Raw genomic sequence first — 27,154 nt, 5'->3', positions numbered from 1 at the left:
GGAAGTGTCTGCGGCCAGATTTGAACTCAGGAAGGTGAGTCTTCTTGACTCTAGATCTGGCACTCTAACCACCATACCACCTAGTTGCCCTAGCCATGTTTAATGTAATAAAGTTATAAAAAAAAGATGATAGCCTACTGAATGATTGCTATGCAGATTTACTCCTACTTTATACTACAGGTTATTATTCTTAAAAATACTTATTGCTACAACTAAATTTAAGGGTGTGATACTTTAGCATGATTGTATACATTGTTCTATTGCAACCATGAAGTTATATAATATATGTTAAAGTAATACTCCAATGCCTCATTTAAAAAAAAGACTTGACTTCTATCTTAGTAACAATTCTAAGACAAATGCAGTAAGGGATAGGCAATCAGACTCCACCATGAAGTACCTGAGGTCAGATTTGAACCCAGGTCCTCCTGACTTCAAGCTCGGTGTGCCCTATCCACTGAGCCACCTAGATGCCCCATGCAATGCCTCATTAATACTTTGAGATCACCCTGGGTTCTCAGACTGCCAGATGCCAATAATATGCATACATACACATTCCTATGTAGCGCACACACACTTCTATCTACATAAGTACATTCATAGACAAACACACATAACATAAATGTTCCCTTCTGTCTACAGAATGTTCCAAAGGTCTTAGTGCTTAAAACTGCAGTAACGCGTGTCTGTATACTCCATGAAGCCTGGCTTATTTAGTAGGTATGTTGACAACACAATCAAGTTTAATGTTGCGTAGCATTTTCTTCAGATCTCCCTGGGTTGGGGTTGGTTTTGTGAATCCAAGATTGTATTGGTCAGACAGTGAATTTACTGAGCTCATAGTCTGTGCCATGTACGAAGTTAAATTCTGTAGGAAGTTACAGAAATAGGGAGACAACTGTGTACGACGGAAAGGTACCAGATTGAGGGGCCAATCCTACTTCTCACATGTATTATTACTCGGGTGGTCTTGAGTAAATCAGTTCCTTATCTGTAATAATAACAATAACTGACTTTTATTTAGTGCTTTAAAGTTTGCAAAGATGGCACAAGGAATAGAGTGCTGAGCCTGAAGTCAGTTGTTTTCCTGAATTCAAATCTGGCCTCAGACATTTGCTATCTTCGTGACCCTTGGCAAGTCACTTAACTCTGTTTACCTCAGTTTCCTCATCTGTAAAATAAGCTGGAGAAGAAAATGACAAACCGCTTCAGTATCTTTGCCAACAGAATCTCAAATGGGTCACAAGGAGTCAGACAAACCTGAAAATGACTGAGTAAAATTACAAATATTGTCTCATTTTATCCTTAGTCTAACCCTGGGAGGTAGGGGCCATTATTTTATTTATTTTATAGATGAAAAAACTTAGGCAGATAAACTTTAAATGATTTGCTCAGGGTTATACAGCTAGTAAATATCTGAGTCAGAATTTGAATTCAGGTCTTCCTGACTCTAAGTTCAGCATTCTATTCACCTATAAAATAAGAGAGATGGATTAGATGTCTTTCAAGGTTTCTTCCATGTCTTATATCTATGATCCTTTGATTCTACTGCTTCAAGGACTTTTTATTCTGCTGGGAGAGCTAAGATAAATAAAATGCCCAAGTGAGAAGAACAGAAGTATTTATATCACTGATTATGACTTTGGAGATATCTCTATAGAATCTCAGAATTTCAGTGTTGGATGGGACCTCACAGGTTATCCAGAACTACTTGTACTTGACCAAGAATTCCCATTAAAATATTCCTGACAAGAGTTGGTCTAGCTTCTGACAACCATCAATTCGGGAAAGTTCCCACCTCTAGAGAATGAGAAGGCTTTTACATTTTTTATTATACTGGCCTCTCCATATCTTTATGTCTTGTTCCTCAATCTGCCTTCTGGGATTAGAAATGTCCTCATGATGCTTATTAACTCAGCTTTGGACCCTTGATACTTTCCTAATTCCTACTCTCTCTCTCTCTCTCTCTCTCTCTCTCTCTCTCTCTCTCTCTCTCTCTCTCTCCTTTTCCCTTTCTCCCTCCATCCTTTCATCCCTCCTCTCCTCTCTACCCATTTTATTATTTCTTTTTAAAATGGTGCTATATTTTTATTCTGTAAAATATTTGTCTTTAGGAAATAGTTTTCCATAGCACACATTTTTTTTTACCTCAAATAGAAAAATGCTTGTTAACGTGATATAAACTCTCCCCTTTTCAATTTGGGCCCACTTGGCAAGGGGGTAATCAGTGCTGGAGGCCCTCCATAACTGTACTCATCATAATATAAATTAAGTCAAGAATGTACATCTAGAAACAAGCTTTTTGTTTTCCTTATTTTGCTTTGGCATCCACAAAGGTATCTGTCTTTTTGTGGTTATAATAATCACTTTTAGTATTAGTTAGTATTCAATAAATAACATGACAATATTATTATAATTATAGTCAATATTTGTATAGTGCCTTTAGGTTTGAAAGTTCTTTACATTTTATTTGATTCTCATAGCAACCCTATAAAATAGATACCATTATTTTCTCCATTTTATGGAGGGGGAGATTGAAATTAATAGGCTAAGTGATACAGAATTGGAACATTTTTAAATCAGGATTTGAACTCAGGTGTTCCTCACTGCAAGTCCAGCACTTCTATCCACTGTTGTCTAGATGTGGCTCGCATGGATGTGTGATTAGATAACTCTGGTCTCCTTTGCCCACTCTTCTCCATGGGATGCTTTGACTGTTTACTAACAGGAGGGAAGCAGAAAGCTGGTGCCATGAGACTGACCATTCTACTTACTTGAGAGAGAGGATACTAGACTACAGTTATATTTGTAAAATCAATATGTGTGTGTATATATATATGTACATATATATAATGTATACTTGATATATAGAACTGAAATAATTATAAACGTATATGTATATATATATATACATACATATAGTATATCTATGTATATTTCTATTCCTGATAGATTTCCCTTTACTGGGATAAGAAGTTAAATGAACTTCAAAGACTAGACTCTCTTACCACCAAATGCCATTTACACAAAGATCATCACATATAGTGAATAGCAGGTAAATCCATTTATCCAACCCCAAAGCAAAAATAAATCAAAGAAGCTTTGTGGATCAAGATATACCAGTGATGAACACAGGCTCTTTCATTAAAAGTGAAATATCACAACGTAAGAGTATGTCTCTGATCTCTTCCAAGAGGAAATTTTCCTGAAGTTTCCAGTGTGATAAGCTGCAGAGACATGCTTGAGTTACTAACTCCTCAATATGTTGGATTCTTCTTGAAACTACATGTGTCTTCTCTTGAAGCTGGAAGTCAAAAGAATTAGTATCACTCCTCTTCCATGTTCTCAGCAACTCTGTCCTTCATGTATCTGTGAAACACTGAGTTATTATCTCCTTAACAATGAGGAGAACCCTACATAAATGATTATTGAACCCCAGGGTACACGTTCCCACACTTGGCACTAAGATTATGATTATGTGAGTAGAGAAAGGTTAGATATGAAAGAAGGTATAGTGGTTAGAAATAGCAAAATGTAATAATTGATGGGATACGTGGGCAAAGGGAGAATGAGAAGTTGAGAACAATACTAGAGTTGTAATTGGGAAAACTGAAAGAATAGTGGTATTTTTGACAGGAATAGGAAAATGTTAATATATTCTTTGGAAACACTGAGTGTGAGGTCTCTGGCCAGCCAAAGTCATGGTAAATAATATTAAGTAACAATAACTTAGTTAACAGTTTCAAGGTGTAGACCAAGGAGTATCACAGTCATGCTTTCTGTTTTCAATTTCCTGTTTCACAGTTTTCTGGCAAACTAGAATTTGCATGAGTACTTTGGGAAGTTGTGACCATAAGTTAGTTCAATTTGTGAGAAAGGGTACTATTGGAAAGTCCAGTATGAAGTGTAGTAGTTTGGATTCCCTTTTGTACAGTTTCACCCAGTAGCCTCTGACAACTTTCTGTGATATTCTGTGTTGAACCAGCTGAATCTTTAACTTTTATGTCTTGTCTATGGGTCATTGGTACCCATCCTACCCACATCCTGCAGGGTGCACTTACAGAGAAGGCATGATCCATGTGTATGTCTGACTCTTCATGACCCCATTTGGGATTTTCTTGGCAAAGATACTCGCTTTTTCCTTCTCTAGCTCATTTTACAGATGAGGAAATTAAGACAAACTTAAGTGACTTGTCCAGAGTCTCAGTGCTAGTAAGTATCTGAAACCAGATTGGAATTCAGGAAGATGAATCTTCCAGATGCCAAGCCCAGCACACTATCCACTGTGCCACCTAGCTGCCCCTATTGTAATATATGTTACTATCATTTTAATAAATTTACAATATGAAGGTCCACTTAATGAAGATGACAACTGAGTCTCTACTCCCTCCTGCATTGGGGGTCTCTTTTCCCCTCCCTGTTCCCTGCAGAAGAATACAATGGTCTGAGAGGTGAGCCCAAGAATCATTCTAACACCATCAAGCTGTGTTGAGATGTGTTTGTTTTTCTCTACAGTCCTCTGGGTTAGAGGAGGTAATTGAGTGTTAAAAGACCCCCTACCAGGAGCCAGTTTGCATGAGGAAGTAAAGCAAGCCAGAGATAGTTAATTGCATTAACACATGACTTTATGGAACCAGCTCTGTGTAATTGTATAACTTGAATGTGAAAGCAAGATATGTTGCAGCTGAGAGCAGGTATACCCCAGAGGTTGCTGCTGATGAGGAATATGCAGTACCCCATGTTGAGAAACTACTTTAAATCACTGCTTAGAGATGTGGTTAGATGCCACTTCAAATGGTTGGCTTTTTGGTTCTGAAAGTGATGCAAATTATTTTAGGGAGTAGCTCACTTGTAGGACCAAGCCATAAAAATAGGAGGGAAGGTGCCACCATTTCTAGGGAGATGTTCAATATTTAGCCAGACAGTTGTTAGAAACACCTGGGCAGAAAGAGTTCTTTTTTTCCATTCTGTTAACTGGGGTTACCAGTTCCCTTATCTTGAAGGTTTTTTAGTAAATGCCACTTTCTCTTGGGAAAACCTTGTGATCATCATAAACTTTGACTTGTTTCTAGTCCGTTCCAATGGATAGTCAACCCCCTGAAAGCAATAGACTGCCAATAAGCATTTGAACATGGGGTGGGGGGGTGTTTACTTAGTATTTTAAAGTCTGTAAAATATTTTACTTCATGCTATTTCCTTCCACCCTCACAATAATCCTGTGAGGTAGGTGCTGATATTTTATAGATGGGGAAACTAAGGCAGAGAGTACTTGTTTAAATAAAAAACCAAATTGAAAAAATAAAAACAAGCAACTAGATAGAGCACTGAACCTGGAGTGAGAGACTGAAGTTCAAATGTAGCCTCAAACATGTTCTAGATATATGATCTTGGATAAGTCACCTCTATTTTCCTCAGTTTGTTCAACTGTAAAATGGGGATAATAGCACCTACAAAACAAAGTTGTTGTGAGGTTAAAATGAGATAATATTTTTAGAAAAACTTTTTAGTAAATACTGCAAACTGTTTCCCTCCCTTCCTCTCAACCCACACTAAAGAAGGCCAACATTTGATACAGATATTGTAAGACTAAAAATGAATGAATACTCCAACTATTTAAATTTATAGGATTTAATAGCAACAAAGTGAGAAAGGAAGGAGGTTCCTTCAGCAGAGTGAGCAAAGAGCCACAGACCCATAAGTCTGCCTACCTAGAACCAAAGGAAAAAAAAAAGCTCGGTAGCATGGATTTCAGCAAATTTATGAACAAACCCATAACAGTGCATGGGTCACAACACAAGGGGATGCAAGACAAGGGGAGCCCAGGAAGAGTAAAGAATGCTGGGAAATGAAGACCGCAGGCCACAATATTTTTAGAACCCACGATATATATTTGAAACTATACTATAAATAGTTCCACATATCAATTCTTTCTATGGAGGTAAAAAGCATCTTCCTTCATAGGTCCTTTGAAGCTGTTTTGAATATCCATATAACTCAGACTAGCTTAGTCATTCACATTTACTCTTCAAACAACATTGCTATTGCCGTATACAACATTCTCTTGGTTCTGGTTGTTTTACTCTTCATTGCTTCATGCAAGTTTTAGTTTTTTCACATTTTTCTAAAATCAACCCGCTTATTATTTCTTATAGCACAGCAGTATTCCATCACAATCATATATTACAACTTATTTCATCATTCCCCAATTGATAGCATCCCTCAATTTTCAATTCTTTGCCACCACAAAGCGATCTGCTATAAATATTTTAGACCCTTTAGTTCCTTTTCCTTTTCCCCTGATCACCTTGGGATACAGACCTAATAGTGGTATTTCTGGGCCAAAGGTATACACAGCTTTATACCTCTTTGTTAATAATTTCAGATTGTTCCCCAAAATGGTTGGATTAGTCCACAGTTCTACCACTGTAATATTAGTGTCCCCATTCTCCCATATCTCCCACAACATTTATCATTTTTCCTTTATATCATTTTAGCCAGAAATAGTATTTGTAAAAAAAGGATTTAACATAGTGCCTGGTGTGTAGGAAGCAATATATAAATGCCTTTTCCCTTCCCCATCCCATTCTCCTTAAATGACTTGTACAAGGTCACTAAGACTAAATATGTGGGAAGGAGAACTTGAACTCAGATCTTCCTAACTTTAACTCTAGAACTCTACTCACTATTCCACCTATCCATCTCTAGAGCAAATTTATTATGATCTGTATAATGGTCAAAAAAGAGACTCAAATTTGAAGGCAGGTACCAAAGAAATAGTACCATTTCTCTCTTCTTTCCCATGTAGAACAAAATAAATTCCCATACTCGCAGAAACAAAATTCTTAGCAAAAAGATTCAGTGGTATGAATGGAGTTGTTGTTGATCATTTATTTTGATCATTTCAGACTCACTGTAACCCTATTGGGGTTTTCTTGGCAAAGAGACTAGAATGGCTTGCCATTTCCTTCTCTAGCTCGTTTTACAGATGAGGAAACAGAGGTAATTGGGGTTAAGTGACTTGTCCAGGGTCCCACAGCTACTAAATGTGTAAGACTGGATTTGAACTCAGGAAGATGTGTCTTCTTGACCCCAGGCCCAGCACTCTATCCACTCTTCCACCTAGTGTGTATGTTTTCCTTCTCTTAGAGTTTCTTCCCTTCCTTATGCTGGTTTCCATATGCCATCTCTGTGTCAAACTCTTAGCCCTACTCTCCATCTTCATTCCCTTCAATTTCTTAATTTCCCTGGTTTCCTTCAAGAATCAACTTAAATCCCTCCTTCTGCTGGATTCTCTTGTTTTAGTGTCTTCCTTCTATAATTATCTTCCATTTACTCTAGATGTATCCTATATGTACCTAGTTATTTATAGGTCATCTTCCCCATTAGAATGTAAGCTTCTTGAGGGGAGGGACTGTGCCTCTTTTTGAGGGGGGATTCCCTAGGGCTTAGCTCCTTGTCTGATTGATAGCAAATGCTTAATTGACTGACTGACTAAAACTCAAATGAAGATACCTCAGGGGTTTGAACACACATCTGCCAAATTGGCAGAGAAGATGAAAAAACTCAGGCAGTGTTGAAGGGGCTGTTAGAAGATTGATATATCAACATACTATTGGTAGAGCTGTGAACTAGTCCAATTCACATTGGGCTGGAAATCTGGGGCAAACAATTTGGAATTGCTCTATTAAGGTCACTAAACTGTGTAGACCCTTTCACCTAGGGACCTTATTAAGAGGCACAACCCAAGAGAAAGTCAAAGATGGAAGCAAAGGTCCCATATACACCAACTATTCATAGCAGCCCCATTTGTGATAGTAAGAAACTAGAAACAAAATAAGTGCTCACTAATTGGGGGATCACTAAATAAATTGTATATTAACTCAATGAGGCCAACATGAGGAATTTCAAGAAATATGAGATTGCTTGTGTAAATATAAATTGAATATAAATTGAAATGAGCAGGTTATACATAATGCCAAAATATGGAAGTGAACAACAGCGCTGCCAGTTGCCAGTTGGTACTTGTCCCTGTTCCAGTGCCCTAAGGGTGGCCTGATATGGATCTGGCAACCTCCTCTTGCCATGGTACACAGTCTCTCCCTTGCAATATATGATATTGGAGGCCATATTTGATGAATAAATAATAGCTAATAGATCAGGTACTTATCTTCCTTTGCCTACCCTCCTCCCTTTTATACTTCCCTTTCTCCCTCTTCTTCCCTTCAGTTTCTCCTTCCCCCTTCTTCTTCAGCCTCCTTCTAAGTCCCTCAGGGTGAGCTTGGATGTTTCAGAGGAAATACTCTCTTCTCTCCTTTATCTCAATTAAGGGTTTGTTGGGGAAAACAGGAAAGATGGAGGATGAAGGCAAGAGGGGTGGGATTTCCCTTTTCTCTACAATGAGTGTTAAGTTGGAGGATATTGAGAGAAATGACAATTCAGTCACTAGCATGAAACAGAGCCAGTCAGAGAGAGAGAGATATGGACTATTGTCCTTTTTCTTCTGCCTTCAAATTAGCCAGGTCACCTCCATCTTGATTATCCCAAGTCCCAGAGATAAACCCAGCTTCTTCCTTCAAAGTCATCACCATCAAACAAGAAGCCTTCAGCCAAGTCCCAGAAAATCAGTCACCATTGACTTTTGCCTTCAACTGTTTCCCATTCACATTCCAAATGGAATTTTCCTTTGATTGACAGCTGATCAATCTCTAGCTTCTTGTTTTGCTGCATGCCTTATAATTTCTCTTCTCTGCACCCTGGACTTTAAAAGAATCAATAGGCAAGGGCAACTAAGTGACTCAGTGGATAGAAAACCAGGTCTGGAGATCGGGGGTCCTGGGTTCAAATATGGCCTCTGACACTTCTTACCTGTGTGATCCTGGGCAAGTCACTTAATCCCAATTGCTTAACCCTTAATGCTCCTCTGCCTTGAACAATACTTAGTGCTGATTCTAAGACAGAAGGTAAGAGTTTAAATTTAAAAAAAAGGCTAGGGAAAGGACTAGGCTTGTGATATCATTAGTATGGGGAACTCTTGAATGAAGAAATTCCCTTTACCCATTCAGATTGGCACTTGTTCTGAAATTCATTGACTTAGAGAGTTGCCTGGGGGTATGGAGAAGTGATGTGATGAATAATAACTTGGAAATTCTGGCAGCGATATGGTGCCAGAAATCATATTTGTGGAGCATTACAAGTTTATCTAGACAGAACTTAATTTCCCTTCCCCAGTATATTGCTAGGGAGGTAATGTGATAATGGTTCAAAGACCACTGGACAGAATGAATAGGGAATTGGAGGGTCTATTCCCAGATCAGCTACTAAATAGCTATGTGACCTTTCTATCATCGACATAACTTCTTTTGCCTGCTTTTTAAAAACAGGTTAAGGTGAAAGAGGTGGCCAAATGAGAAAGTCTAGTTGATTTGCAAGGCCTTACTCTCTCTGTAATTAGGAAAACACACACAGAACCATTCTCCTAAGCTCAAGAGATGTGGGGGAGGAATTGATTCTGGTCTATATTATCTGATTCCCTTAAGTTCTGATTTTATGTAGCATGTCTAACACCAAACTTGGGTAAAGAATTGCTGCCCTCGAAAAATGTAATTACTCAGTAAAAAATTTTTCTTACTTGCATAATCTGTGACCTTTATCTACTAGCTATTTTTATTTATAGCCGACATTCGGTTAAACTCCAATTCATTTCTCGTCTTCACATGAAATGATGGCATTTTGCTATTAAAATGCATGGTCTGAGAAAATTAGTTGATGCATATTGATCCAAAAGATAAGAATCATCACCACAAAGCTTCTCTCTCTTTTCCCCATTTCTCTCTCCTGCTCCCCCTTCCCCCCTCCGCTTCCTACCCTTGTTACTTTTAACAAAGGACACTGGGAAAGGGCAGACTCTTGGGGATGCTGGAGCTGTAGAAATGTTCTGCCCCATTGTTTTACAGTAAAACATATTAGAACACATGGGTGTCATTTATTTCTTGCCATCTATTATCTGTGCAGAACTGTATCTGAATCATTTCCTGTTAGGGAATAAAATCAAGGACCGCGCAGGCTTGTTTAGTCTGGGCATTGGGGAGTTTGGTATAGCTAATGTGTTCCAGAAGGTTAACCACTGTGAATTCCCTTGCCTGGGCTATTTCCTTGGGTGACTGGGATGCAGCCCTCAGCATTTCCATTCAGGTAACAGGTCATTGCTCTTGTTCAGCCCAATATGAAAGAGATCTGTCCATCCTCTGGTGAGAGATTTCAAGGGCATGTGAACTTTCCAAACAGACCCCCAGGAGGGAAGAGGAAAAGGGGAACTGGTTTGTTTATTTCATACCAATGACTTCTTTTGGAAGAATAAAGATGTTCTATTCATGTTTTATGTGGGTTCATTTTTGGAAACCTCATTTTTGGGTCCCCATAAAATGCATACATGGGCGTTGAATGGGTTCATAACTCATTCCTTTTGCTATGACAAAAATGGTCCATTTTCCACATGGCATTTTAGCTGAACTGCTCTGTTTCCTAATAAAAGAAACTAGCAGCTTGTCAGCGCTGTTTGTTAGTTGGTTCAGATTTCCTAGGAGGGTCTGAACTTCATTTTCTGATTGTAAGGAGCCAACCTAGCCTAGAAGTTGAACAGAGCGTTATGCCTCGGCCATCTGAAATTCTTCGTAAGGTCCCACTTATTTCTGAATGTCAGGATTCTTACATCACATAGTTTCTTTTAACAGCTCTTCTGTTACCTTAAGTCACTTCTCATGTCTTCTACACGCTGTAGTCCCGTTTCCTTAAGTATTTTGACTTTCACATTTCTGGCTGGTGCCTACCTTGGACATTTCTTTTTAGAAAACATTTTCTGATCTGTATCCATCCCTTCGTCTTCCCCCAGCTCCCCAGTTTCTTTTTTTGAGGAGGTGAGGGGGGTATAGCACATAAAAAGAAGATCCTTTATAGAGTCTGAAGCTGTTTCAAGCTAGGAGCCCTTGTCCTTTGCAAGTATTTGGAAGTCAGTGTAATGGATGGGGGGGGGGAGTAACTACTTAATGAAATTTCCCTTTTATTTAAGCCGTGTCTTTTCGAAGCAGGTGAACTGAACTGCAGAATGACCTAATCCTTCATTTTGGCAGTCTTCGTGGCTAGCTCTGATCACTGCAACCTAATTGATCTTGTGACCATCTGCATCAATTACGAGGATGGGCTCACATGAACAGATTGGAATGGCCAAGGACTGTTCATTTGCTTTTACTTAGGGAGCATTGAAAATGTTTCTTGAGGCCAACTCTGCATCAGTCTTATGGACCCCTTAGAGGTACTTACATTTCTTTAATTGCCAATTACATGTAATAACAAATTTCCACCCAAGTTTTCCCAAGTTCTCTGATCAAACTTATTTCCTTTCCCCCTGCCAGTGATGGCAGGAGATCCTGTCGGGGTTATACATTTATCATCACACAAAACATATCTTCATATTGTTCATCTGTGTAATCTTTTAAAACCCAAACCCCCAAATATAAACCCAAATAAACAAGTGAAAAATCATATACTTTCATCTGCAGTCTGACTCCATCCTTTCTCTGGAGGTGTCATAAATCCCTCAGAATTGTCCTGAATCATTGTTTTGCCAATAATAACCAAGTCTCACGAGTATTTTTTCACCTAGTTATCTGAAGCAACTGGTTTTTGTTTGTGTCTTGTAGGAGCAGAATTTCTCTTTTCCCCTTTTTGACCTGCTTTGCTTTACAACTATATCATCTAATTTAACTTGATAAAGAGATAGAAAAAAAGGACATGCAAAATTTTTCTGGAGGAAAATGAGTTTTAAATCATTCTTTGATTTGGGGAAATCATTAATTCACCCAGGAAGAATTAGATGAAGGATGAGGCTCTGGCTGTCAGGATGTTTCTAAATTATATAATGAAAAATAGTACAACTGAACCCTATTATGGTATCAATTATCTTCATCTTAGGTACCGTTTTTAGGGGGATGGAAGAGGAGAAATGACCATCTTTATTTAGATAATTGACTCAAAGCTCTTAATTAATGATCTATGTTTGTATGTTACCGTGAGGGAAGAATTAAGGCACCATGAAATAGAAATAGCTAGTTTTTGCTCATGAAGAGTTGAAATAATTGTTTTTTAACAGTCCTATTATGGAAATTAGGATGGAGGTCTTTTGAGGAGGAGTAAGAAACAAAAATTTACAGTGATCTGTTTGAAAGGCTATTCATTAAGAATTGTTTGGGAGGTGGAGGCAGTGTTGGCCATAGAAAAAGCACGGAATTTGAAGCAAGAAGACCTGCTTATGAACCTGTCTTTGGTGAGTGACCTTGGGGAAATTCTTTTTCTCTGAGTTTCAGGTCCTCCATCTGTAAAATAAGAAGACTGAACCGCATTGGACTCTGAGGTCTCTTGTAAGCTCAGACCCTATGATTATTTGAACAATGGAAAGATTTTACAGTTACAGCTCACATATTTCTTTCCTTGAAAACAGAAATGAGGTACAATTTTAAAGCAAAATCAGATAATATGTAGTTGCCTCTAGATATCAGTATTGTAGGTTTACAGCTCAATTTTTCACCAATGCTGCAGTGACTGCAATGCCTGGCCTGGAGTCAGGAAAATATCTTCCTGAGTTCAAATGTAGCCTCATACACTTTCTAACCCCGTGACCCTAGACAAGTCACTTAACCCTGGCTTTCCTGATTCGTAAAATGAGCTGGAGAAGGAAATGACCAACCACTCCAGGATCTTGGGCGACAGAGCCCCAAAAGGGATCACATAGACTTAGACATGACTAAAATGAGTCAACAACAAAACTTGCCAATGCTCTTAAAGTAGATGTAACAGTTCAGGTTTAGAGTATCTACAATGGAAAACTGACTGCCATTTGAAGTGCTACCTGTCATGTCTCAGTTCTTATCAGGTGTTAGTACAAAATTGTTAAACTATCATTCATCTTCTGTCTGGACTGAGAGATTATGAAAACTCTCTTCATGTGGCACTCGCCGTCTGGTTGTGAGATCTTGCCAAATTGAGGAGAAAGTTGATTTGATAGAACAAATAATTGGCTTGTTTTACTCTCGTAGTCCCTTACAGGGGGACAAAAACAAAGTTCTTGGTGCATTTTTACAGCAATATGGCACTTAATTCAAGTGCTCTTATCCTGTAACCTCATTTATGTGGAACTCAGCTGAGAACCAAGAATTGAGTATAAAAAGGTCCTTGAAGAGCTGAAATTGATATCACAAAATCCTTTTCACAAAGTCACTTCAAAACTCATATACTTCGCTTGTAAAATAGGGCTTCACTCAAAACCTATTATTCTTTCTTTACATGCTATTCATAACCAAGCTCAATTATCTAGTTTCCTAGCCCACAAAAGGTTGAAAGAGGACATTGCCATTCTGATTTCGTATCAGGATAGTTTAAGGGATGGCCTCGAGAGGGAATTAAAAAACCCATCAAAAGAGACACAACAGGCCAATTAATTCAGTAAGCATATATTAAGTACCTGCTGTGTTCCAAATTTTGTGCCTAGCTCTAGAGATACAAAGACAAAAAAGAGACAGTCTTAGTCCTTAAGGAACTTATATTGTGGGATATCCAAAAAAGACAGACTGAAATAGATATATTTTTGACCTATCAATAAAAGTTAGACTTTGTTCAATATGAGGAATTATGAAAAATTTTAAATGATTTCTATTAAAATAATTTTTAAAAGTTGGTGCATCTGAAGGAGTTTGTTTTAATTGATTTTCAAAGTATACTTAATATGGAGTGACTAGGTGGTGCATTGGATAGCGATTCAGGTCTGGAGTCAGGGAGACTCATCTTCATGAGTTCAAATCTGGTCTCAGTCATTTACTAGCTGTATGACTCTGGGCAACTTACCCTGTTTGCCTCAGTTCCTCATCTGTAAAATGAGCTGGAGAAGGAAATGGTGAACTACTCCAGTCTCTTTGCCAAGAAAACCCCAATGGTGACACAACTGAAGTGACTAAACAACAATAATGCTTAATGTGGAATGTCTCATTATGCTTTATTTTTTAGATGACTTCTGCTTATTTCTTCCTATCTTTCTAAAATCTGTTTGGATTCAAACTCCCTAGAAACCATACCTCAGTCAGTTTCTATTCTATTTCCTAACACAGTGCCTGGCACGTAGTAGATGCCAGATTAATGCTTGCTTATGTATTGGTTAATTCAGAAACCATATGACCAATCAGTGGTAGAGTTTCTTGCAATTTGAATTCAGTTCTTGCTCAATCATAAGTTTGTCTTCCATCTCCCTCTTTTGTTTCTTGGGGAATATTCTTTGCTGAGTCTCTTGTGTTGCTGATTTAGAGCTAATTAACATTTTGAGTTGGTGTGCTGTGTGGTTCTGGAAGCTGCTTATTACATTACAGGGATGTCCCTGGCCACATGAGATGTTTAATAAGAGGAATAATCATATTAGAGTGAAATGCACATATATCTATTCACTGAGTTAATAAGTGAATGAAAAGATGATGACATGAGACCTTGAGCAAAATGACTATGGAGAATGTTTAGTATATCCTCAGAATAAGAACTGAAACTCCTTTTCTGTATACATCAAATCTTCTTGAAACAATGTCTTCTTTCTAGATGATAATAATATTTTGATATGGTAATGATGAGAACATTTGTATGTTCTGAGACAACATGGACACCATTCAGTAAAGTTTGCTTCCAGTCTACCGACTGATTCCCAGAAGTCTCCAAAATACTTTGGAAGGTAAAAGAAAAAGAGTTATATGTCAGATATTTTTGAGAAACTGCAGATACCATACATAAACTGGTAAATAATAAAAATTAGTTTATGTTTTCTGCTTGTACAGAACATTTTTTTAATTTGGAAATTTTTATTTAATTAATTTAGAATATTTTCCCCTGGTTACAAGATTCATGTTCTTTCCCTTCTCTCCCCCTATCCCCTCCCATGGCTGACATGCAATTCCACTGGGTTTTACAGGTGTCATTGATCAAGACCTATTTCCATATTAGTGATATTTGTGCTAGGGTGATCGTTTAGAGTCTACATCCCCAATCATATCCCCATCAACCCATGTGATCAAATAGTTGTTTTTCTTCTGTTTCTTCTCCCACATAGAACTCTTTTTTGAAGGGTGACATTTTCCCCTCAGTATACAATAGATGTAGGTCAAGTATACTGTGAAACAGTGATGCCAAAGCAAGAAAGAGAGGGAGAAAAACAGAGAGAGAGAGATAAACACAGAAGAAGGGAGAAGTGAATGCAGATTTTGAGACATGAAAAGGAGGATTTCCAGGAATCTTTTCATTTCACAGATGAGAAAATTTGAGAGAAATTAAATGACATTTCAAATCATCTAGTTACTGAGGAACCACCTCACACCTATCAAATTGGCTTATGACAGAAAAGGGAAATGATAAATATTAGAGATGAGAGAAAACTGGGACACGAATGCACTGATGGTGGAGTTGTAAACTGATCCAACCATTCTGAAGAGCAATTTGGAACTATTCCCAAAGATCCATCAAACTGTGCATTTCCTTCCATCTCAGCAATACCAGTACTGGGTCTGTATCCTATAAAGTTTGAAGAAAAGAAAGGACCTACATGTACAAAAACATTTATATTTAATATTTTTGAAGCAGCAAAGAATTAGACATTGAGGGAATGCTCATCAACTGGGGACTGGCTGACCAAGTTGCAGTATAAGTCTATGATGGAATACTATTGTGCTATCAGAAATGATTAGCAGGATGCTTTCAGAAAAACCAGGGAGGACCTGCATGAACTGATGCAAAGTGAAATGAGCAGAACCAAGAAACCATAGTACAGAGTATCAGCAGTATAACATTCTGATTAATTGTGAATGACTTTATTTTCAGCAATACAATAATCCAAAAAGACAGATAAAAATGCCTTGTACCTTCAGAAGAAGAACTGATGGAATCTGAATGTAGATGAAAGCATTTTTTTTACCTTGTTTATTATGCTTGGTTTTGTTTTGTTTTTGTTTATTTGGTCTGTGTTTTCTTTTGCAACATGGCAAATATGGAAATGTTTTTCATGACTGCTCATGAATAATCTATATTAAATTGCTTACTCAAGGATGGGAGAAGGAGAGAATTTGGAATTCAAAAATTTAAAAAACAAATGTTAAAATTTTTTTACAAATAATTGAGAAAAATAAAAATAAACTATATAAGAATGAAAAAGTAATCCAGTTAGTGAAGTTGTAGATGCTTTCACATCTTTGTATTTTTAAATCTTGTATTTTCCCCATAGCACATAGAATTAGAGTTGGGAGGGACCCCAGGGGCCACTTATTGTAACCTAAATTTTTATAGATGAAGAAACTGAGGTGCAGGGAGGTTTAGTGATTTGCCTAAAGTCCTATAACATCACCATAACCCACTTGTCTGTTATCCACTATTACAAAAACTCTAGACCAATAGATATTAAGAAGAAACATAAAAAATTATAGAAATAAAAATCTTGGCTAGCACTAGAACCTGGTCTAGTATATTAGAGAGAACATAGAATTTTGTCTTAAAAGACTTTGGTTCAAATCCTAGCTCTGGCATTTAAATTCTCTTGGCCTCAGTTTCCTCACTATAAGATGTCTGATCCTATAAATCCTAGCCCCAAATTCTTCTTATGGTACTAAGTTAGAATATTCACTCTTGTAAGAAGCATTTATTCATTGTGCTTGTACTCCTGGTATCTGGCCCATAGAAGATCCTTTGTTGTTGTTGTTCAATTGAGTCTGATCCTTTCTGACCCCATTTGGGGTTTTCTTGGCTAGGATATGGGAGTGGTTGGTCATTTTCTTCTCCAGCTCATTTGACAGATGAGGGTTAGGGGATTTGCCCAGGGCCATACAGCTAGTCAGTGCCTGAGGTAGCATTTGAACTCAGGTCTTCTTGACTTCAGACCCAGTGCTCAGTCCACTGCTACTTCTCTGACTGGTAAGAGATTCTCAGTAGATTCTTTGGCACAGACATTCGAAAGACTTCATTGCAGCAGGGAAGACGAAATGACCTTGAAATAGTGGTTGGGAGGTTGAACAAGCCAGCAGGCTTAAATGGGTGGCACGGAGAGCTGGTTTTTATAGCTTTGTGTTTTTGGAGAGGAGGTCTATTTCCTTTTTAACTGAAGGTGAACATATATTGGGAATTACAGAGAGCTTAAAATCTTTGCCTCTGGTTTCCATGGACAAGGGCAGTTTGAGGATGACTCCATTTTGAATGTGTGCATGGGTTATCTACTGGGAAGTGTTTCTTGTCAAGTAAGAGAAGTGACAGGAAAAGATATCTCGGGAGGGGGGTTGTCAATTCACTCAGGGGTGCCACCCAGCTGGCATACCTGACCACTCTTCTTTCTAGTAGTGCTCACCTTGAACTGCTGGGTCTGCTCTTTGTCAGGTTGAGAGTGATAACTCATGTTTGCCAAGTGCTTTCAGGCTCGCCAAACATTTTCTCCCACTGACCCATTACCGTAGGTAACGTAGCTACTACCCCTCTTTTCTCAGGGAGACTATCTTTGCCTCTGTTTTGTTCTATACTCTGTGTAAGCCACTTCACCTCCCCTTTGAAGTGAGTTTTTATGGCAGTCCCAAAGAAACAAATCAGATCTATTTTTGAGATAATACTGGGCAGGATGGAGATTAGGATGGGGTGGCTAGGTTGCCAACATCTGGGGGCAGTGTCCTATTTGGCTTTTGGTCCCTGAACCTCATGGCCATCTGCTCTCTTACCTGACCCCCATACTCCCACATCTAGAATTCTATTGCTGTGGTGTTCTTTCTCCAGGAACCACTGCCACTTCCCCCCTGCCTCTTCCCTAGGGCTCAAAGGGCACAGTCTAGGGTCTCAGTGGCATCTATTTTCCCTTTCCATTACCTAGGGCAATTGTACCTGATGGGAGTGGATTTTGTTCTGCCTCTGTCTACTCTTCTTCCTTCTTTCCTCCAGTTGTAAAGTTTCCTAGCTGTAGTTATATCAAGATATATAGAATTCCATATTCTAGGCATTGAATGTTGGAACTGAAAGGGACCTTAGAAAATTGCCTGAGGTCTCATCCATTAGTGTACAGTTAGATGACCCAAAGATGGGAGGCATAGCTAATGCTCTGCGTGCCTATCAGGCTTCAGAAAAGTATTATTAGGAAAAAAAAGTATTATTAAGCCGGAATATTGGGCCAAATTTATTAAAAAGAAATCTGGGTTAGGTTTAGCGATTCTGATAGAGATAAATGATAAATTTGACACGAGTTAAAAACAAATCAGCTTTATAGGTACACAATTCCAAAAGAGTGGTTAGGCAGCGTTATGATGAACATTTGGAAAAGCTAGTGATATTTCTATGTAGAGACAGGTTGGGATAGATAAATATCATTAGGTGATTGAGGGGTTGTCACGTGGAAAAGGGTTTTGCTTAGGGTCAGAGGGCAGAATTTTGAGTGATGAGTGAATGTTTCAAAGAGACAAATTTAAGGCTGAGTATGGGGGAAAAATCTTCTCAACAACTGGAGCTACCGAAAAGTAGAATGGGCCATCATATGACACAGTGGGTTATTCTCTACCCGGAGGTCTTCTAGCAAAGGCTGGAGGAACACTTTCTGGGATTCTTATTTAGCTACAGGTTGAACTTGATGGCCTCTGAGGCTTCTCCCATATCTGGGTCTCTTTGATCCAGCCCAATCCCTCCTTCTTGTGAAGCTCACAAATGGACGTAAGTGGACAATTTTACTTCTGTCCCATTTCGCTGAATAAAGAGAACCATTGTGTACACTCTATGAGACACTTTCTTTTTTTGGTTAGAGAAAGTGCTTCTGGTTTTAGGAGTTAGCATCTGCTCAATGCACGTTTGGTCCCTCTTTGTTTTACACCTGGATTATTGTAGTATTATCAGTATCTTTAGTGGGTCTTCTTTCTAATCTATCTTTTACATCCACATTAATCTGAATGGACAGTGCTTTCTTCACATCAAGGATCTCTCTAAATCCCTTTTATTTTCTAGATTAAAAAAAATCTCTTACCTTATGTCTTAGAATCAATTTTGTGCATTGGTTATAAGACCGAAGAGTGGTAAGGGCTAGGCAATGGGAGTTAAGTGATTTGCCCAGGGTCACACAGCTAGGAAGTGTCTGAGGCCAGATTTGAACACAAGACCTCCTGTCTGGTTTTCAACCTGATGAGCCACCTAGCTGACTCTGTTTTTTAGATCTTGTTCAAATCCCTTAGATTGACATTCGAGGTCATTCATTAACTTAGCCCATCTTACCGAGATTTAAAAAATTGTTCCCAAACACTTAATGTCTATTCTAGCCAGACCCGTGTTTATTCATAAAATGGCCATTCCCTTCTCCTTGCCTTGGCTTCTGCTTTTCTCTCTCTTATCCCAATTCCAACCCTTTGTTTCAAGCCTCACACATGAAAATGACATTTCATTCCCTGACTTAGAGATGTGTAGGTGATAGGTGCACAGTTAAGACCCCGATGAACAGAAGAGAATGAATCGTCCTTGGCTATAGTGACCTTAGGCAAGTGTTTCTGGTTTGTGGAACCTCAGTTTTCTCATCTGTAAAATGAGGGTACAGAGTTGAAGTACATATGAACTCTGAGAACTCTTCTAACTCGAAATCACTGATCCTGAGGAACAGCTAAGCACGTGTCCTTTATCACTCGAGGCTCCTTCGAGAACCTGAGGCCACAAGGCTTAGTGGACAGAACACGGGGCTTGGGAGCCAGAGCACTTGGGACTAGTAACGGTGCACATACCATCCTTGCAGATGCCAGACCACACCAGGAGTGCTGTCACGATTTTACCACCTGGATAGCCTGGGACAAGTCCCTTTGTCTTCGTGGGCTTGCTAGCAAGGCTGCTCTCTAGATGACCTCCCGGGGGATTTCCAGCTTGGAACCCTATGCTTTACCCCTCTGAATAGGAGGGTGTTTGAGTGTCCCCCTGGCAACAGGGATGCTCTTAGCGTTTATAGTAGACATTGAACAGAGACCTGTTAGCCACTGGTACACTGAAGCATAGAAATGCTTTCACGACAATAGTAATAGCTAATATATACGTGTGTATATGTAGACATGTGTGTACATATACACATATCCATATACATAGCATCCCAGTATCTTTGTCAAGAAAACTCCAGGGCTGTTATTGTCTTCCATTTTATATGTGAGGTAACCAAGTCTGCCAGCTTATAACTATCTGAGGGAGTTTTGAATTCACATTTCCCTGATTCCAAAACCACTTCTCTTACAAATGAGGCCACCTAGCCACCTCCCTTTCCCCCAATTACCAAAGCCCTCCCCTTCTCCTACCAATTAAGTGTTCAGAACTGAAAAGGGTTTTTTAACTCCCTCCCTCCCTCCCTCCCTCCCTTCCTTCCCTCCCTCCCTTCCTTCCCTCCTTTCCTTCCCTCCTTCCCTCCTTCCTTCCTCCCTCCCTCCCTTCCTTCCTTCCTTTCTTCCTTCCTTCCTTCCTTCCTTCCTTCCTTCCTTCCTTCCTTCCTTCCTTCCCTCCCTCCCTCCCTCCCTCCTTCCTTCCTTCCTTCCTTCCTTCCTTCCTTCCTTCCTTCCTTCCTTCCTTCCTTCCTTCCTTCCTTCCTTCCTTCCTTCCTTCCTTCCTTCCTTCCTTCCTTCCTTCCTTCCTTCCTTCCTTCCTTCCTTCCTTCCTTCCTTCCTTCCTTCCTTCCTTCCTTCCTTCCTTCCTTCCTTCCTTCCTTCCTTCCTTCCTTCCTTCCTTCCTTCCTTCCTTCCTTCCTTCCTTCCTTCCTTCCTTCCTTCCTTCCTTCCTTCCTTCCTTCCTTCCTTCCTTCCTTCCTTCCTTCCTTCCTTCCTTCCTTCCTTCCTTCCTTCCTTCCTTCCTTCCTTCCTTCCTTCCTTCCTTCCTTCCTTCCTTCCTTCCTTCCTTCCTTCCTTCCTTCCTTCCTTCCTTCCCCCTAGTGCTCTACCTCACATTATCAGAGGAGACTTGCCCAAGGCATGCTCACTATTGCTCAGAGTTTAGTGAAGAAATCTTCAGCCTCGCCCACCCAGTCAGGCATTAAAAATCATCCAGATATGATGGGTAATAAAGTGGTTGTCTAGACTCCTTGGAGGGAAAAAAAATCTCTTGGTATTTGCTGTTTAGAAAATAGCTTCAGGTCTCAAGAAAAAGAGTGGCCTCATGAGATAAGTGTGTGGGGAATGTTTCACCTTTACTGTTTCCATCTCTGAGGAATGAATGACCTTGATTTAGGGTAGCCATGACAGATGGGCCATCGTTCTCATATTGTCACTCTGCCACCTTTTATTTATTATGGTATACAGCGTGCTCCCCTGATATTGCATGTGCAGTGGTTTTCATTTTTTTTAGTGGGCAAAGAATAGCATGTGAGATAAGAGAAAGTGATAAGTTCCTAGCCAGTGAGTCTGCAGAAAGGTTAGAGTTCCACATGATATCCCCCCTCCTTATTTGGCGCATTCTATTTCCACTGAGAATTGAAGGGCAATGTCGTTTTACAAATATCTCTCGAGTTGCAAAAATAACTTGATGGGGATATCTTGTGAGCTAACGATTCTTCTTGGATTGATATAAACAGTTTGCTAGTGCTGGAGGAGTTAAATAAAGGTATGTAATAAGAGAGAGTGTAATTGTAGGGGAGGAGTGAGGACAGCTGTGTTTATTTTCTTCTGAGATCCTAAACAAATATGATTGTGATCTCAGTCCCTGAGTTGGAAAGGCAAGTAGGCATTAACAAACACGACAAAACACGTACACCTGTAGCATATCGTATTTACCCCAGTAGAAGGAATGCTTAAGAAATATTGTGAGATAGGCATACCTTGTTGAGTCTAGAATCTTAACTAGCCTTTATCTTATATGACTCTTCTATCTTAGAACCAACATATATCTATGATCAGGAACTACCCTTGAAAGGATACTTAGAGGTTATCGTATCTAACTCCATCATTTTTTTAGAACAGGAAATTTAATACTAAGAGAGTTATTGCCCAAAGTCACAGCAAGTATATGATAGAAGCAGGATTGAACCACAGTTCTCTGATTTCAGGTCAGATAGGTGGTAGAGTGGATATAGAAAAGGTGGCCTGAAGTCAAGAAGACCCAAGTTCAAATCCAGCCTCACACTCTTTTGAGTTGTAGGACCCTATGCAAGTCATTTAATCCTGGCTGCCTCAGTTTCCTCAAGTGTAAAATGAGCAGGAAAAGGACATGGCAAATTATCCCAGTATCTTTGCCAAGAAAACCCCAAAGGGATCATGGAGAAATAAAAAACTGAACAATGATTGAACAAAAAAAATATTCCTGATTCTAGAGACTTTTTCCATGATATCACTGTGTCCTTCTACAAGTTCTGATTCTTACCCCCAGAGACAGCAAGTGAATCCTGTGTGGCATTTTGAATACTGCAGTGGATTCCCCTGATCCTTGGTGTACCCAATTTCTCACCACCTTTGGTGAGCTGGCTGTAATTGGAAACTGAAGATCCTGTGGGCAAAATAGGAAACTAAATAAAATTGGGATAGATAAAGCCCATCCACTGTTTTATTGTGCCTTTAGATTATTGAAAGTATTAAACTACATCCAAGTGTGGACCTTGACACCATAGTAATATGAGCAATTAACCTTTTGTGGCAGTTTATGAAATGTCTATGATGTCTGGTAATTGAAGAGCTCTTCTTGAACTGTTGATGCTACCACATTAGTCATTAATATAGCCAGAGTCTATTTTGCTATTAGTCATTACTCCCACCCTGATACTAGGGGACGTGTTAATGCCTGACTCTTCCCTTGTTTGGTATCTATGAGCAGTCATAGGTCTTCCTTAGTTAGCTTCAGTACATTTAATGTCTTTCTGTATGACATTTTTATTGCCTTAACTATTGTAATGATTATTTTCTATTCTTAGTCCAGGGTATCCTCCATTCCAGCTTCCTAGTCTGATTTTTGTACCCAGAGAAGCAATGACCTCATATTCTTATATTCTGGCATAGATCCTTTTTGTGTGTAATGTAGTAGAGTTAGAGGACTGATTCTGGAGTCAGAGGGCATCGGTGCAAACACTGTCACTGATGCTACCTGTGTGACCATAGACGAGCCAAGTCACCTCTCGCAGCCTCAGTTTCCTCATCTGCTGGTGGGATTTGACTAGAAGATCACTGAAGTACCTTCTAGGTCTGGATCTATCATGCTTTTCTCATAAATGAACTTTGCCTCGTCTTGTGACCTTTGCACCTACTTTCTACTTCCCCCTTCAAAAAGAAATGGGAGGCATTAAAGTGAAGTTGTGAAAATTAAACTTCCGAAACACCTACTATTAGTGGGAGTACCCCCTCCACACCTCAGGGTATGGTTTCCTCAATTGTTTTGGCCAGAAAAATTCACCTGGGAGTGAACTTGCAAGCCATCTTCTCCAACATTAAGAAGGCTGATAATGAGAAGACAGACTTACAGTCCTTCTTGAATCCCAGACTCATAGCCCTCTCCACTTGGTGGGACCTCTTAGATCTTGTGTTCTACAATCATAGCCTTCAAGGAAAAAAGGCCTCAAGCACCTAAGTGGATACAGTGCCAGGCCGGAATGCATAATTCATTAAAATAATTATTTTCCAATGGTGGGGTTGGGGGTGGGAGAGCAAGAAGTTACATTTTTATTAATTGAAAAAAATTTAGTTAAAAGCATAAAAATCTACTTGCCACTAAGAGACATCAGAGCCGGATTTATGTTTTAAATAACTATAAAAATAGAGAATCCTGGAAACATTTATATATATGTGTATATAACATAAATATACATATATTTATATAGCTTTTAAAATTAGAAAACTTTTAAAAGCTTTTGAATTGAGAATTGCAACTTTAAATTAGTCAAAACATAATTCTTCCTTCACTTGGTATCTTTGGAGGAAATGTTTTCCCTACTTTCCATTACAAAATAGAAGTTTTTAAGATGATGAAAGATTCTCTGTTGTCTTCTAATAGAAAGACTGGTCTTTGTTCAACATTTCAGGTTAATATATTTAATTCAAGACAGCCTTTCTCCTCTTTGCTAATGTAGCAAAAACTTATTATTCTAGCATCCTCTAAATTGAAATGTATATTTGGACAGAGAGTAGGCTGAAGTTTACTTTCATTTTACAAACATTTTCTGCACAAATTGTGCAAGCTAATAGAATAAAACAAAGAGGTAGCATGGCAATATTTCAGTTCCTTAAAAGAACAAACTTTTCAAAAATGCTGGAACTTTTTTGGAGAATCCATTTATGCAAGCTGGAGGAAAATGGAAGCTTAAGAGAAGTAGAGTGAATTTTCAAAACTGTACAAATAACTAGATAACTAGTGGGAGAGAGGTAAACTGGAACACAAGTCTCTTGTCTTTTGGTGAAAGGCTCACCACACCACACCACACCACTTAAAAATTTTGCCATGTCAATTCCATTGTTACCCATCTAGTTATTGAAACAAATGCCAGAAGGCCACAGTTTGCCTTGATAGCCTTCTGAATTACTAAATTTATTTGAAAGTCATTTGGATTTTCTTAAAACCCATAAAAAACTACAATCCAAACTTTGTATTAGTACTGATTGGCTTCATAAAAGCAATGCAGCAATAATGTTTTATTCTCCTATACGTATCTATTCTAATCTTATTTATGAAGAAAACCTCAGCAGGAATATCCTGAAGAGCGACTCTTCAAAAACAGAACTTCAGAATATATGGTGAGACATATAGTTTCTCATAAAGTCTTACAGTGGAATATTATAGGAATGTAATTTCTGAATGCTTGGGGAAACAGTGATCACTGGAAGCGAGCATATAAATTCAAGAGAAGTGGAGTGAATTTTCAAAACTGTACAAATAACTAGATAACTAATGGTGGAGAGTTAAACTGAAAAACAAGCTTTTGGTGATGTGCTTTTATCACTCATCAGCCCATTTGGTAATGTTAAACTAAATTGCTACCCCTCTTTTTTTCCAGGAGCAAGAAGAGACAGGGTTTCTAGCCTAATAAATAAGGAGCCATGAAAAAAAACACAACAACCACCTTGTAGATTTTTAGCCAAGAACTTGAGTGTGTCAGGATATCTTGGTAGACCAGAAGTAGATTAGATGATAGTATAGCTCGTTGGAAATAATTGGATGGAAATAATTGACAGATCAGAACTAAAAAATATCAATGGATGTATCAATAGATGTCAACCTCGGGGGAGGACTTCAGTATTGCCACAGGGTTCTATCCTTGGTTCTGGAGTTTTAATGGACTTAAAACATGAGTCAACAGTGTAATGTTACAGGTTACAAAACAGTCTTTCATATTCCAGAAGGACTCTATTTCATCAATATAAGTACACTCTACAATGTCAGTAGATTATTATCCACGATTTTATTAATAAATGGTTTCATGGTAGCCAAAAGAAATCAGCTTTTGTTTGTCACCCTGTTAATTTCTCTGGAGTTGGCGAGACTGGTCCTCAGGTGAGTGTGTTATGATAACAAAGGCTTCATTTGTAGAAATATTATTCTCAAAGCAAGGGACATAAGAGTCCCATTGTACTGTTTTAGTTAGACCATATCTGGGCTCCTTTATTCAGGCCCATGTTTTAGAAAGAACACTGAGAAGGATAACTGGGATTGTTAGGATCTCAAAACTATGAAGACCATTCAAAGGGACTAGCTAGGTAAAGTCTGGAGAAAAGAGAACTTATTTGAGGGGAGGAAATAGGAAAATATAATTGTAGTAAAATATTTGAAGAAACCTTTTATGGAAGAAGAAATCAGTTTATTCTACTTGGCCTCAGAGGGTAGGACTAGAACTAATGAATAGAAGTTGTAGGGAGCCAGTTATTGGCTCAATGTAAAACAGAACTATATAACTTTTTTTTCTTTTATTTCATGAATGCCATTAGAAGTCTGGTGATGCCTAAGGACCTCTTACCAGAATAATGTTTTTAAATAAAATGCTCACTGTAAAATTGCTAAGGAAACCAATTGCATTGAAACACAGTTAGCAAAATGTTGAAAAACAAATTAATGGAACCCTGGTTAAGAACCTGTGATAGAAGAGAACACTTCTTGGCAATTAGAGCTGCACCTAAATGGTGCATCTACATTTACTTAATGCTTTTCCCCATCTCTTGAGTTCTTCAATATGAGGTCAAAGACTACTTGGGATGTTGTAGATAAGATTTTTTTGACTGAATAAGTTGTAGAATAAGATAGTATGAGATCTCTTCCAGTTTTGTGGTTCTACCATTCTAATACAGCCTCTTAGGATGCCTAGTGAAGTTACTACAATTCTTATATAGTTTCTGGCCTGTAAAGCAAAATGTGTGCCACAGGGGCTGTGCAGCCTACTAGGAAGGAGAATTGTGCTCGAGGTCGGAAGTCCTTGGGTTCCACCCCCCATACTTTCGAGCTTTGTGACTGTGTGGAAGTCACAATTTCCCAAGCCTCAATTTCCTGACCCATCGAATTTGGAGTAATAATTTCCACCATCTCTGTCAGAGTTGTTGTGAGGAAATTGCTTTGTAAACCGCAAGGTGTAAGGCAAATGTTAGCTCTTATTTATTATAGGCAGGACCACTCAAGCATTGTTACTATTGTTTTATCTAAGAGATGATAAGAAATATGACTTTTCATGCTTGAAGAGCATCACCTTATAGAATTATACAGAGTGAAGATAGGGTCTTTCTTTATCACTGAAAGGACAAGATGATGATCTTTCTAGGCCTGATTTGTGGGCATAATAAGGAGCCTGGAACTGTTGCAACCCTGGCTGTGCACGTGGGAGGTTTTTATGGAAAAGATTTTTTGCTTGGCTACATTTAACAGTGATGGCTGTCAGTGACAGCTTTTTATGAGTCTTGCCAAACCACAGTTTCTTAGTAGTGAAATGTGACAATTTCATTATAATTAATTGTTATCCATAAATAGAATAAAATACTACTACCCACTTTTCAAACTTCTTCCAATACAGTGGGGAAAAAAAGGTGTTTTCCCAGGTGCATCCTTATGGCACCTGACATTTATTTTAGCACTTGTCATTTGGAAGAATCTGAAAACATTTTCTAAGTGGTCCTCCCATAAGGCTAGCTTAAGGAAGGATACAGCTACGAGGAGGGGG

At 38.7% G+C, this 27,154-nt stretch overlaps 1 protein-coding gene and 1 long non-coding RNA gene across 5 annotated transcripts in view; both read left to right on the top strand.

Moving 5' to 3' along the window:
• Nucleotides 1-16,464, top strand: part of LOC130455917 (uncharacterized) — a 60,743-nt gene extending 44,279 nt beyond the window's left edge. The window contains exon 2 of the long non-coding RNA XR_008914194.1: nt 643-16,464. This is a non-coding gene — a long non-coding RNA (uncharacterized LOC130455917). The remainder of the gene's footprint in view (nt 1-642) is intronic.
• SH3RF3 (SH3 domain containing ring finger 3) overlaps nt 1-27,154 on the top strand; it is a 629,698-nt gene that overhangs the window by 53,118 nt on the left and 549,426 nt on the right. The window lies entirely within an intron of this gene.

Source organism: Monodelphis domestica, chromosome 8, assembly GCF_027887165.1.
Source record: "Monodelphis domestica isolate mMonDom1 chromosome 8, mMonDom1.pri, whole genome shotgun sequence".
NCBI classification, from domain to species: Eukaryota; Metazoa; Chordata; class Mammalia; order Didelphimorphia; family Didelphidae; genus Monodelphis; species Monodelphis domestica.
Note: the sequence above shows the minus strand (reverse complement) of the source record. Positions and strands in the feature narration are given on the sequence as shown.